Source organism: Neomonachus schauinslandi, chromosome 10 (genome assembly GCF_002201575.2).
Source record: "Neomonachus schauinslandi chromosome 10, ASM220157v2, whole genome shotgun sequence".
Lineage (NCBI taxonomy): Eukaryota > Metazoa > Chordata > Mammalia > Carnivora > Phocidae > Neomonachus > Neomonachus schauinslandi.
Window position 1 is genome coordinate 54390444 of NC_058412.1, and position 14514 is coordinate 54404957.

Below are 14514 nucleotides of genomic sequence, written 5' to 3' on the forward strand. Positions count from 1 at the left end.
GCAACCTTTCCTGCTGTCTCTTATGCTAGAACTTTCCTTTCTAATTACAGTAAAAGGTTTGCAGGCATTGAAAAATTAAAAATAAAATCAAGCTTGTTCAAAACAGGTTCACTCTTGAAATAGGGCAAATTAGATGTAGTCTGGGTTTTTAATACCATTTGACTGGCTGGCTAGCCAAGAATTGGCTCCCACACAGCACAATAGCACTGAGATTTAAGAAAAAGTCTTTTAGTTTGACCACATGATCCTATAACCACCAGTTGACACATAGCCATATGCCCTTCTCCATGCCACAACTTGGCAATAGCCTATATTTTGTTCTCTGAAATATTGGAATTCTAAGCCAAATATGTGAAAGAATTAGTCACGGTTTTTGTTTCTCTTTGACTTCATACATTAAAGGTAAATTTGTGAATGTTAATAATTGCAGTTATGGTTTGTGGACAACAACACTAATGATACTGTATCGTATGCCTAGTCTCATCACATTACAAGGTAGAGTTCTTAGTCAAAACCCATCAGGACTGGGTTAAGAACCTGTGGGGGGGTGAGGACACATAGGATTTACCAACTTTCCTTTCTTCTGTCTCCCTTTTCAGTTACTTCAAGATTATCCATGAAAGAAATATTTATTATTTATTTATGATTATTCACAGTGAAAAAGCAAAATAATTACAATGCAAGTAAAGTACAAATCACAAATCAAATATAATCCTTCCACAGAAGGTCCAATGTGAACATAAGTGATGCATAAATTAGAATGTACTGTTTCTTTATGGGTTACACAGAAACCTTTGACTTTTAATCTGAACCTGAGTACTAGAAAGTAGCTGCCTTAAATAAGTGTGCCTTGTAAATTAAAGTGATATTCTTTCCTCAGACCTGATGGGCAGGTTGGAGATAAGAGTCCTAGATGATGATTTCTATCTCTTTTGTTTCTCTTAATCTCCTGAGAGGATGCTTTCATGTGCCAAATAGGAATCCTTACTGTGCAAGTGTTCCTTATCTATAACCACAGCAATGCTCTTCCTTAATTAGGTGTTTTAGCCCCATTTCTATCTCAGCTGCCACGGCCACCATCACCTTCAACATTATCATCAATTAATATTGAGTGCTCATTGAATGATAAATACTAAGTTAAACCAAAGCATTCCACATGTAAACAAAAAGACAGCAAAATGTCTCAGAAAATCAGAGAAATGTGGGTTTTTAAGTTCCCCCCCCAAAAAAAGATTTTATAAATTATGTAGTCTTAATCTTTTTTGGCTGCAACTTGCTCATGTCTTCATCTAGATCTTATGGGAAGTCTAACATTGCCCCACTAATATCCTATGTTTCCTTGCCTTCTTTGTCTGAGATTTCCTGCTTCTATTCAGTTGTTGCTCACCACCCTGCCTCCTCCCACTTCCTGCATATCCTATCTCTTGTATTGTTTCATTGCACCTTGGTAGACCTTACTTCAAGCTTAGTCTGTTACTTCCTCCAAAGTACCTCAAGACCAAAACAGACCTTTACTAACAGTAGGTTAGGTGTGTGTGTGTTGAGAGATGTTCAGCACGTAACAACAACAACAAAACAACTTAAAATTAAATATTATTAGGTGTCTAAATTCATAAAAGTCTCTTGACAGTATCTTCCACTAGGAATGTCTTATAGACTGTCCCTTCTTAGATCCTGGTCTCTTACTATCTTCTGCTTTCCTTTTCTTTTCTCACCTCTCCTCATCTCTCTGGCTTCTTACCATATCCCCTAATTGCCCTTTCCTCCCTAGGCTGCCAAACGCTCAAAATATGTATTTATCATAGAGAGTTATTTTGTTGTTGTTTTCATTTCCCTATAGCTTCCAGACTATGCCTTTTGGCATATTTTTAACAATTTTTTTTATTGTAGTAAAATACACGTAACACAAAATTTACTATCTTAACTATTTTTAAGTGTACACTTCAGTGATACTAAATATATTCATATTGTTGTGCAACCATGATCAGTTTTTTTTTAATAACCAAATGACCAAAAGGTGATGATTCTGTTAAGCAAAAACAAACAAAAACTATTCACTCTCAGTTTTTTTAAAGATTTTTTTTATTATGTTATGTTAATCACCATACATTACATCTTTAGTTTTTGATGTAGTGTTCCATGATTCATTGTTTGCATATAACACCCAGTGCTCCATTCAGTACGTGCCCTCTTTAATACCCATCACCAGGCTAATCCATCCCCCCATCCACCTCCCCTCTAGAACCCTCAGTTTGTTTCTCAGAGTCCATAGTCTCTCATGGTTTGTTTCCCACTCCGATTTATTTATTTGAGAGAGAGACAGAGAGCAAGTGCTTGAGCAGGGAGAACGACAGAGGGAGAGGAGAGAGAGAATCTCAAGCAGACTTCCTGCTGAGCACAGAGCACAATGCAGGCTTGATCCCACAACCATGAGATCATGACTTGAGCCGAAATCAAGAGTCAGATGCTTAACCGACTGAGCCACCCAGGCACCCCTCTAAGACAGTTTTAATATGAGATTCTAAAATAATTATTATATTTGTATATACATGAAAGAATATGTGCATGTCTATATACACATGTGCACATACAAACCCCCCTTAACAAAGATACACATTTTTCCTTGAAATGCAACAGGACCTCCTTAGATTGTCCTGCCTATCACTTAGAAACAACTGGCATATTTTATAGATTGTTATATCCTCCCAAAGGAAAGAATTCATTATGTAAATCATGACCAATAATGTACATTTTATACATAGGCTTTCATGGACAAAGGAACAATGGAGAGGGAGGTTTATATTACATATTACACACCACACTTACCCGCAAATTGTCTAAATACCTTTTTCTTTCACCAACATTTAAATTCCTATGTCAACTACTACCTCCTTTCTAGTTCTTTCAACTTATACTCTCTTCTCTCTGTCTTAAGTCCCTGTAGGTTCTCTCCCCTTTCCTGTTGTCTATATCTGTTCTTCTTCTCTTCCTCTGCACAGGATCTGATCTTTTTTCCAAGTTTTCCTATCTCTTTTATGCTGATCAATTTAATGTACTAATGTACTCTGGGTTTCTTCAATTTGAGTCACCACCCATCACCATGCTCAGCATAACAAGGGACCTTTATATTTCAAAGTTAGTGGCAAGGGATTATAAATTATGACAATATTTTTTAGATTTAACATTTATTAAGTGAGGATGCATCAAAATTCCAAATGCCCGTAACATTTGTCCTAGCCATTACCTTAGGAATTTATTTGTAAATGTATTTGCACACATGATGTATGTATAAAGTTATTTATTGCAGCATTATTTTTTAATAGATAATGATGGGGAAAAATATGACAACCCATTAAAAAGGGACATTTTAATAATGTACATTTATACACTGGAATACCATGCAGGTGTCATAAAAAATTCAGGAAAAAAATTATATTGAAACAAAAAGATTTCCAAGGTATACTATTAAGTGAGAAATTAAGGCACAGAAGAAGAGTTTACAGAGTATACTACTATTTGAACATTTGTGTGTGTGTGTGTGTTTGTGTGTGTATCAATTTTTGCTTTTATTTACACAAAAAGTTCTCTGGAGGGGGTAAGCAAGAAATAACAATGGGTTAGAGGTGAAAGCTTCTTGGACCCTGTTTGGGATGGATCAGATTCATATGTATTAAACTCTATGCCCTGAAAACAGAGAAAACACATTTTAGTTTCCTCCAATACTGATGGAAAAAGTGACTATGGGATAGCATTTAAAGATAGTAAAAATTAATGCATCCAAACTTTTTATGAAGCCAATATGTCACATCAAAGCCTAAAAATGCATAAAAAGAACAGTACACATTGATCTCCCTTATGAATATCAAAGTAAATGCTAAATAATATATTGTTAGGAAGAATCTAACAGTATATGAAAAGAATTCTCCTGACCAAGTAGGGTTTATTCCAGGGATTCCAATGCTCCATATTAATAGATTAAAAGGAAAAGAAGTCAGATAGGCATCTTTATAGGTGCTGATAAGGCATGTGATAAAATTTTACATCAACTTGACTTAAAAAAAAGTCAGACTCAGTTAAGGGGCTGACTCTCAATCTCAGCTGAAGTCTTGATCTCGGGGTCGTGAGTTCAAGCCCCACGTTGGGCTTCATGCTGGGCATGGAGCCTAATTAAATAATAATAATAAAGAATAAAAAATAAAAAAGAGCCAGGGATTAGAAAAGAAAAACACAAATATTTTAAGTAAAATAGGAAAGATGAATACTTCCTAACAAAATGGGAATTGACACATAATGTATTTCAACTCTAAGGTCAATATCTTGCCTATCAGAAAAACACTAGATGCATGACCAGTAAATTCCAAAACACCAACATGTCAAATACCACTACTGTTATTTACCACTGTTCTAGTAATAATAGCCATTGTAATGAGGGAGGAAAATAGAGGTAAAAGTCATTTAAATTGGGAAATAGAATGTGAAATTATCTTTTTTTTTTTTTTTTAGAAAGGGAGAGAGAGGCAGTGGGGGAGAGGCAGAGGAAGAGAGAATCTTAAGCAGGCTCCATGCCCGGTGCAGAGGCTGACGCAGAGCTCAGTGTCACAACCCTGAGATCATGACCTGAGCTGAAATCAAGAGTCAGACACTTACCCAACTGAGCCACCCAGGTACCCCTAAAATTATCATTTTTAATGTTCTGATTGTACATATGAAAGATCTTAAAGATTCAACTGAATGATATATTCCAAACAATAATATAATACAGAAATGTGGAAGAGTACAAAACTAATCCAGGATCTTTCTATGTAGAGACAGCAACAAATTACAAAATATCATGGAAGAAAAAAAATCCCAATTACAATAGCAAAATAGTAACAATAAAAGATAATAGGGAATAAACAAGCAAATAGAATCTATAATTTTGTATATATAGTACAAGAAGAAAAAATTAACACTGACGAGCAAAAAGAAGGCTTTAACAATTGGAAAAGATGGATTTATTCAATAATATATGTCAAGGCTACTGAAAAAACATTTGAAAAAATTGGATTCCTAACTTATACCATATCCCAAAATAAATGTCAACTGGATAAAAGATTTTATCATAAAAATGAACAGAGAAGCAATAAAAAAACATGGAAGATTTAAAAATCTGGTAAAAAATCTAAGATATATATCATAGGCATTGTTATAAATTCTTATCAATATAAGGAGCTCCTGGGGCACCTGGGTGGCTCAGTTGTTAAGCGTCTGCCTTTGGCTCAGGTCATGATCCCAGAGTCCTGGGATTGAGCCCCGCATCGGGCTCCCTGCTTGGTGGGAAGCCTGCTTCTTCCTCTCCCACTCCTCCTGCTTGTGTTCCCTCTCTCGCTGTCTCTCTCTGTCAAATAAATAAATAAAATCTTTAAAATATATATATAATATATAATATTATATATATATAATATATATATAATATATAATATATATTATATATATATATATAAGGAGCTCCTATAATTCAATAAGAAAAAAAAAAAAGGGACTCCTGGGTGGCTCAGTTGGTTAAGCGTCTGCCTTCAGCTCAGGTCATGATCCCGGGGTCCTGGGATCGAGTCCCACATTGGGCTCCTTGCTCAGTAGGGAGTCTGCTTCTCCCTCTCCCTCTGCCTGCTGCTCCCCCTGCTGTGCTCTCTTGCTCTCTCTCTCCCTCTCTCTCTCTCTCTGGCAAATAAATAAATAAAATCTTTAAAAAAAAGAAGAAAAAAAAGCCAATAGAAAACTAGATAAGGAGCATAAACAGAGTTTTCAACAAAGGAGAAACAAATGTCATTTAAAATTTATTTATTTATTTATTTATTTATTTATTTATTTATTTATTTATTTATTTATATATAGAGAAAGAGGGTGCTTGTGAGTGGGGGGAGTGGCAGAGGGAGAGAATCTCAAAGCAGATTCCGCCCTACTGACCGGATGCAGGGCTTAATCTTACAACCCATGAGATCATGGCCTGAGCTGAAATCAAGAGTTGATCACTTAACTGGCTGAGCCACCCAGGCACCCCAGAACAAATGTCTTTTAAAACCTATAAAGTTAACTTCACTCATAATAAGAAAAACACAAAATTTAAAACAAAAGATGACTTTTTCATTATATTAGTTTGGTAAAAGTGCCATTCTCATGCAATGTTGGTAAAGGTATATATTAGTGCAACTTCTATAGAGGACAATCAGTCAATATCTATCAAAATTTACAATGTTTATTTGCTTCAACCTTGCAATTTGATTTCTAGGAATCTATCTTGCAGATATACTCACATATATGCATGATTATGTATGTATAAGAATGATGCTATATTGTTATTAACAGAAATATTAAAAACTAAAAAAAAACACAAAATATCCACTAATAAAGGATTATCAGTTATGTAACTTAGGGAAAATTCAAATGATATAAAATTATTTAATTGTAAAAAGGAATAAGTTAATTATATGTACTGAAATGGAAGGACTTTTTAAATGGAGTATTATGTGAAAAAAAACAAAGTACAAAAATTGAGTATATATATCATTTGTGTAAATAATACATATATGTGTATGTGTATATGTTGACAGAATATATATGAAAGATACATAAGAAACTGGTAAAAGTGGTTGTCACTGGGGAAGGGAACAAGGAAATTTACTTTTTACTATTTTGGCTTTTTGGAATTATATACTATTTACATGCTTTATCTATTCACAAATACAATTTTTTAAAGTCTCGAGAGAAGAGTGAGTCAGTGTGGCATGGTTTTCATGGAAGCAATTTGTTCATACAATTATTATTTCAGTTAAGTTATTTTGTATTGGTGACATTTAATTGTTGCTTTAAATATATTCAAAAATATTACACTATAATCCAAGATTGAAAGAAAAGATGGTTGTGTTAACAGAAATAGGCATAAACCAGTTAAGACAATTAAAACCAATAGAAAATGTCAAAACTTTGAAAAACAACGTAGGATTTTCCAAAGTAGTTTGGTGTGACTAATACAAATTTCAGGTAGGACAATCACTTAAGCAGTAAACACTGCCTGAAAGGTGCTAAAGAGATCAAGACCCCCAGTGTGAGGTATGAGGTGCAGACTGTCCCCCATACACATACAAACACTGGTGATGGAAGAGATGTCAAAGAGGAAGGCTTAGACACCAATTAAAATCACATTACTGAATATTGAACATGTGATCCTTTGGAAAATATTTGTAATTGTGGACAAAGTCCATGTTTTGTGAGTCTTTTTGGCCAAGTGGATACAGATCATTGCACTCTTGCACGGTCTCTGGTCTCCTACACCTTAGGAGCATTGTAGTCTCTAATTCTCTCTTTTAGCAGACATTTGCCTTCTGCACTTATTCAATCATTGTGTAACTCCTCTTCATCCTTGCATTTTTCTTATCAAATCCTTGACTCACCCTATCCTCTGACCCAGACACCTGCTCCCAGACCACCTTGGAAGTAGAAAATAGACCTCAAAATTTTTATTAAGTCAACTCTTCAGAAAACCAGAACACATTATTTATACTATGAATAAAATGAAAAGGTGTCAGTGATTGTTGTGTTACAGATACAATCAGACCAAGACAGGGCCAATGAGAAGCAAAAATAGATATGGAGAAAAAAAAAGTGAAACACACACAAGAACATGCAGAGAAGGACTTTCTCTCAATTATATCTCATTTACCACCAAAACCAATCCACTATTGGGTATTATTTTCTGTTTTAACTCTTCCAGAAGTCCTTAAACCCATTTCACTGCTTAACAGAATCCCCCAGGAAAAAGATGTGAACTTAAATAAGCTTTTTTTTTTTTAAGATTTTATTTATTTATTTGAGAGAGAGAGAGAGAATGAGAGAGAAGGCACAAGCCAGGGGGAGAGGCAGAGGGAGAAGCAGACTCCCCTCTGACCAGGGAGCCCGATGTGGGGCTTGATTCCAGGACCCTGAGATCATGACCTGAGCTGAAGGCAGATGCTTAACTAATTGAGCCACCCAGGCACCCTTAAGTCAGCTTTCTTTTATCCAGTCACTTTCTGAATTTCTCCATTAAGTTTTACTACATCCCATAAGTCCAAAATTTCCAACAGGGTTGTTTCTGCTCCCAATGACCCCAGAGATCTCAAATTCCCTATAAAGATGGCTTCTTTTTTAATGGTGCCCTAATGTCCTAAGATAAAAAACCCTTATTTAAGTAAATAACTTAATGCAAAGGTGTCTAATGTTACTGCAAATTAAGAATCCTTCTAAACATTATGTAATATTTATCACCTTTGGACTTAGCAAACATTTATTCCTTATTTACAATGTCAAACATTGGAGAAAAAACTATGAAAAAAAAATCCTAAGCCTGGCTATTTCCTGATACCTCAATATTTGATATTATAAGGAAAAAACATAAAAAAAACTTTTGTCTGATGCTGTTTTTATTTGGGAATTTTAAATTGCTGACCTATCTTTTTATGGAGGTGCATCAGATGGTCCCTTGAAGGTAGACAGATGATATTACTAATCATTTCTACTATGGAATGGTTAAGTCAGTGAAAGTAAGAACTAGAATCTCTCTCCTGAACTCCAGACCTGAATGTCTACTGTCTTCAAGATATTTTCACCTGGTTGCCCTCTAGGGGTTGTGACTCCGTGGGTCTTCCTCAGAATCCAATTCCTTTTCCTGTCACATCCTACTCAGGGACTGACATCTATCTTGTAACTCAGGCCAGAAACACTTGTCTCAGTTTTGACTCTTTCCTTTTTTTCCTGATAAATCTGGGAAATCACCAGTCTTGTTAGAAAAATTGTAAAACACACACACACACACACACACCCCTTTCCAATGAGATATTGAGAGTCAGACAGTCGGCTCTTAGCTGAATTAACCATTTAATTTTTCTCTTAAACTCATCTTGTCCCCTGCAAATTATTTTTGACATTGCAAACAGTGATCTCTTTCAATAAAAAAATGAAACCATGACTTGTCTACATGGCAAATCTGGTTGTGTAACTACTCTACTTAGAATTTGTAGTGCAACACAGTAGCCTCAAGAGCTAAGTGAAAATTCTTGCAGCTCTAAGGCTGGCCATGAAGAGACCCCTGCTTACGACACTAGCTTCATGCTTTCTCCAAGTTCCAGCCCTACCAAACCACTTAGGGTGCTCTCAATACTCTGAGCACTCTCTTCTGCCTCCAACCCTTTGCAGACACTCTTACTCCTGTTTAACTGTCTGTTCAGCCTCAGCTCGGATTTCAGATCTTCGAAGGTTTTGTTGGACCCTCCTCAGTCCCACACCTCTGCCAAGACTGGGTCAATGGGTCCGTGTCTGACCTACAGCTTCTGTAACCACCTATGTTTCCTCATGTCATGTGAGGCATTACCTATATTACAAATGTCCGTTTCTTACTCTGTATCACTTAGTAAATAATGAAAAACTTCACATAGAGATGGCCCCAAACCCAGCAATTCCTAGCATACAGTAGGCATTTAGGAAGTGTTTGTTACATGATTGATTAAATGAGTGAGTGAATGAATGAATCTCATTGCCCCATACCCTCAAGTTGAAATCAATATTCCAAGACAAGCCCATGTTCCAGTCAAAGGAACTGAAGACTGTGGGGAGTCAGAAACCCAGAGGAACAACAATCTTCTTCTCACTCACAACCACAATCTTGGTCGGTACCCTTATTGAGGAAAATATCTGTTCACCGATGCCAAACTGCTGTGTGGACAGTAAAATCTGATTCCCAAGTGCCATACTGGGATCTTTCCCCAGTATGTCTGGACCTGAAGCACCAGAGGTCTGTGTGCAATGAATAGAAGACAATCAGTGAGTCTCCCTGTCAGAAAGACTATTTCCAATAAAGACTAGAAAGAGTAAGTGGGTATTTCTTTCCTTCCTCCCTCCCCTCTTTCTTTCATTCTTTCCTTCCTTTCTTCACAGAGTTAGGGTTTAAACACACAAACATACATGCACACACAAACACCCACACTTACAAAAGGCCACTGCATCTTGTCAGAGCAGCAGGGCAAGTACACAGACAGGCGGTGTTTCACAGATCTCTAACGTGATCTCTCGGTTGCATTAAATATTTATCAGCTGGTGTCTTTCCATTGAGTACTTAGGTATATTTAATTTTTTTAGTGTTATTTTCTGTCTGGAATTAATATAATGGCCTTGGCTAAAGATAAAAAGGATTTATAATGCAGGTGAAGACAGCAGAGCATCCTGGAAGCACCTACCCTCAACTCACCGTATTGATGTAAGATTAGAAAAGTGCACCTACACGCAAACATTCTGAGCATCTGTCTCTTTCACTTTGCATCAGGGGAAAGAAAAAGATATGGAAGAAAGAGTTGGTAATTGTGGTATAAATTCTTTGGTCTTAAGGGCTATTTCACCCCAAAAGAGAAAACGTATTAGCCTTAGGCCAGTCTGACTAGGGGAACTTCAAGTTTATTGACACTGCTAACTGGAAGAAGGCCTGGGAAGGGCTTGAGAGGGTGCCTGGCTCCTCATTTTCCTAGGGCAGCTGTAGCCCCTAAATATGGCACTGATAATAAGATGATATACTTTCAGTCAACAGCAAGTGTAGTTTTCCTCACCTCCCCCCAGCTATTAAAGCTGTGTTCAGTGGGAGACACATAGTAATTTGTTGAAAATCACTATTTGCTAAGAAACTCTCACAAAACCCCAAGAGCCCATTATATTAACAGAAGTGACAAGAAAATAAATGTTTTTGACAAGGAAGTGCTCCTATCCAGGGAAGATGGCTGCAACATTGGTGATTATTCAGCGAATCAAACTTATTTAAACACACTGTCTCTGATACTTAATAAATGTTATAGTGTGGCTTTTTGTGGCTAATAAAACTTGTTTTACATTCCACCCCGTGTCTTCTATGATTCGCCTCCCTGAGCTCACTTAAAGTGCATTAAGAAGCAGCAAGCAAGATCAGGACGATTTGCTGCAAAACTTAAATAATTCATTTATGCACCACTGCTTTCAGACTGTTTTTACAAATGCTGTAATGAGACAAGCTGTGAAATGTTTTACATGGGGAAAAAGGCAGGGAAATCACTGAAAGAAAACCCCCTTTCCATGCCATATTTCCTTGAGGTTCAGGACTAAAACAGGGAAAGCATGTCTTAGAAAAACATTTGTGCTACTTACCCACTTCCCATGCATATGACATCAACTAGATCTCATTTATACTTTTCCATTAACTAGAATTAAAGACATGTCATATATAAGAGACTTGATTCCTGAGTTAATTTATAAAATTGATCTATGTCTAATCACATTTCCAAAAAGATACTTGTGCTGCAAGATGTTACAAAATTATTTCAAAGTTTATCTGAATAAATAACTGGGCAAGAATAGCCAACAAATACTAAATGATGTGCACTTGAACTGTTAGACAATAAAGTGTATTATAGGTATGACTCTGTGGCTCAGTCAGTTAAGCATCTGCCTTTGGCTCAGGTCATGATCTCAGGGTCCTGGGATTGAGTCCTACATCTCCCTGCTCAGCAGGGAGCCTGCTTCTCTCTCTGCCTGCAGCTCCCCCTGCTTATGCTCTCTCTATCTCTCTCAAACAAATAGAATCTTAAAAAAAAAAAAAAAGGCGTGTTATAAAGCCACAGTAGTTAAATAAGTGTGGCACTAACCATGGAATAAATAGGCAATCAATAGAACAATCTAAAAAGAACTAGGTGAAATAGGTAAAAACAGTCTAGAAACAAGTGAAGAATATTTATGTATTCAATATACAATAAAAGCAGCACTGCAAACAAATGAGAGAAGAATATGTATTTTTTAAAAAGATTCAAAAATAGTTATTTGAAAAAGAGATTGTATTCAAGGAATTTACCAACTGAAATTCCAAATAAAGGGATGACTTAAATATCAAAAGTGAGATTTAAAAGATCCATGAAAGATTTATAAAAGATTTAGAAAAAAAATTAACTAAACATTTATATAATTTTGGAGAGGGGAAGATCATTCTAAGTGTAACACAGATAAACTGCAAATAAAGAGATTATTATATTTTATTAATGAAAAATATGAAAATAGGCACCTGTATGTAAAAATGCTATTAACATAAAAGATAAAAACCGAATTAGAAAAAAAATAAGTTTATAGAGCATGGGATTACTATTACATAGATTTTCTACATATCAAAAAGAATGAAATTTTTTTGAAAATGAGTAAAGAATATGATTAGATAAGACAGAAATGATGAGATATATAAAATAACAAGACTATATTGAAGTATAGTTGACACGTTACATTAGTTTCAAGTGTACAACATAGTGATTTAACAAGTCTATACATTATGCTATGCTCACTGTAAGTGTAGCTACCATCTGTCACCATACATCACTATTACAATATCATTGACTATATTGCTTATGCTGTGCTTTTTATCCCTGTGACTTATTCATTTCATAGCCAGGAGCCTGTATTTCCCACTTTCTTTCACCTCTTTTTGCCCATTCTCCTATCCCTCCCCTCTGGCAACCACCAGTTTGTTCTTTATTTATGTGTCTGTTTCTGTTCTGTTTGTTTTGCTTTTTAGATTCCACATATAAGTGAAATCATATGGTATTTGTCTTTGATTTATTTTACTTAATACCCTCTAAGTCCATCCATGCTGTCACAAATGGCGAGATCTCATTCTTTTTTATGGCTGAGTACTATCCCAATGCATGTACACACCACATCTTCTTTATCCATTCATGTATTGGCAGACATTCAGGCTGCATCCATATCTTGACTATTACAAATAATGCTGCAGTAAACATAGGGTGCATGTATCTTTTCAAGTTAGCATTTTTGTTTTCTTTGAGTAAATACCCAGTAGTGGAATTACTGGATTGTATGGTATTTCTATTTTTAATTTTTTGAGGAAACTCCATACTGTATTCCACAGTGGCTGAACGAGTTTGCATTCCTACCAACAGTTCATGAGGGTCCTTTTTTTCTACATCCTCACCAATACTTGATGTTTTTTGTGTTTTTGATACTAGTCATTCTGACAGGTATAAGGTGATATCTCATTGTGGTTTTGATTTGCATTTCCCTGATGACTAGTGATATTGAGCATCTTTTCATGTGTTTGTTGGCCATCTTTATGTCTTCTTTGGAAAAATGTCTGTTCAGGTCCTCTGCCCATTATTAATAAGATTATTTATCTTTCCGGTGTTCAGTTGTATAAGTTCTTTATATACTTTAGATATTAATTCCTTATTTGATATATCACTTGTAAACATCTTCTCCGATTCCCAGGTTGCCTTGTTTTGTTGATGATTTCATTTTCTGTGCAAAAGCTTTTCATTTTGGTGTAGTCCCAATAGTTTATTTTTGCTTTTGTTTCCCTTGCCTCAGGAGGCATATCTAGAAAAATGTTGCTAATGGTAATGTCAAAGATATTACTGCCTATGCTTTATTCTAGGAGTTTTATAGTTTGAAGTCCTACATTTAGATCTTTAATTTATTTTGAGTTTACTTTTGTGTATTGTGTAAGAAAGTGGTCCAGTTTCATTCTTTGGCATGTAGATATCCAGTTTTCCCAGCACTGTTTATTAGAGAGACTATCATTTTCCCATTGTATATTCTTGTCTCTTTTGTCATAGGTTAATTGACCATATGAGCATGGGTTTATTTTTGGGCTTTCTATTCTCTTCCATTAGTCTATGTGTTTGTTTTTTGGGCCTGTACCATACTGTTTTGATTACTACAGCTTTGTAGTATATCTTGAAATCTGGGACTGTGATACCTCCAGCTTTGTTCTTTCTCAAGATTGCTTTGGCTAGTCAGGATCTTTTTTTTTTTTTTAATTTTTTTTATTGTTATGTTAATCACCATACATTACATCATTAGTTTTAGATGTAGTGTTCCATGATTCATTGTTTGTGCATAACACCCAGTGCTCCATGCAGAATGTGCCCTCTTTAATACCCATCACCAGGCTAACCCATCCTCCCACCCCCCTCCCCTCTAGAACCCTCAGTTTGTTTTTCAGAGTCCATCGTCTCTCATAGTTTGTCTCCCCCTCTGATTTCCCCCCCTTCATTCTTCTCCTCCTGCTATCTTCTTCTTTTTTTTTTTTCTTAACATATATTGCATTATTTGTTTCAGAGGTACAGATCTGAGATTCAACAGTCTTGCACAATTCACAGCGCTTACCAGAGCACATACCCTCCCCAGTGTCTATCACCCAGTCACCCCATCCCTCCCACCCCACCCACCACTCCAGCAACCCTCAGTTTGTTTCCTGAGATTAAGAATTCCTCATATCAGTGAGGTCATATGATACATGTCTCTCTCTGTTTGACTTATTTCGCTCAGCATAATACCCTCCAGTTCCATCCACATCATTGCAAATGGCAAGATCTCATTCCTTTTGATGGCTGCATAATATTCCATTGTATATATATACCACATCTTTTTTATCCGTTCATCTGTCGATGGACATCTTGGCTCTTTCCACAGTTTGGCTATTGT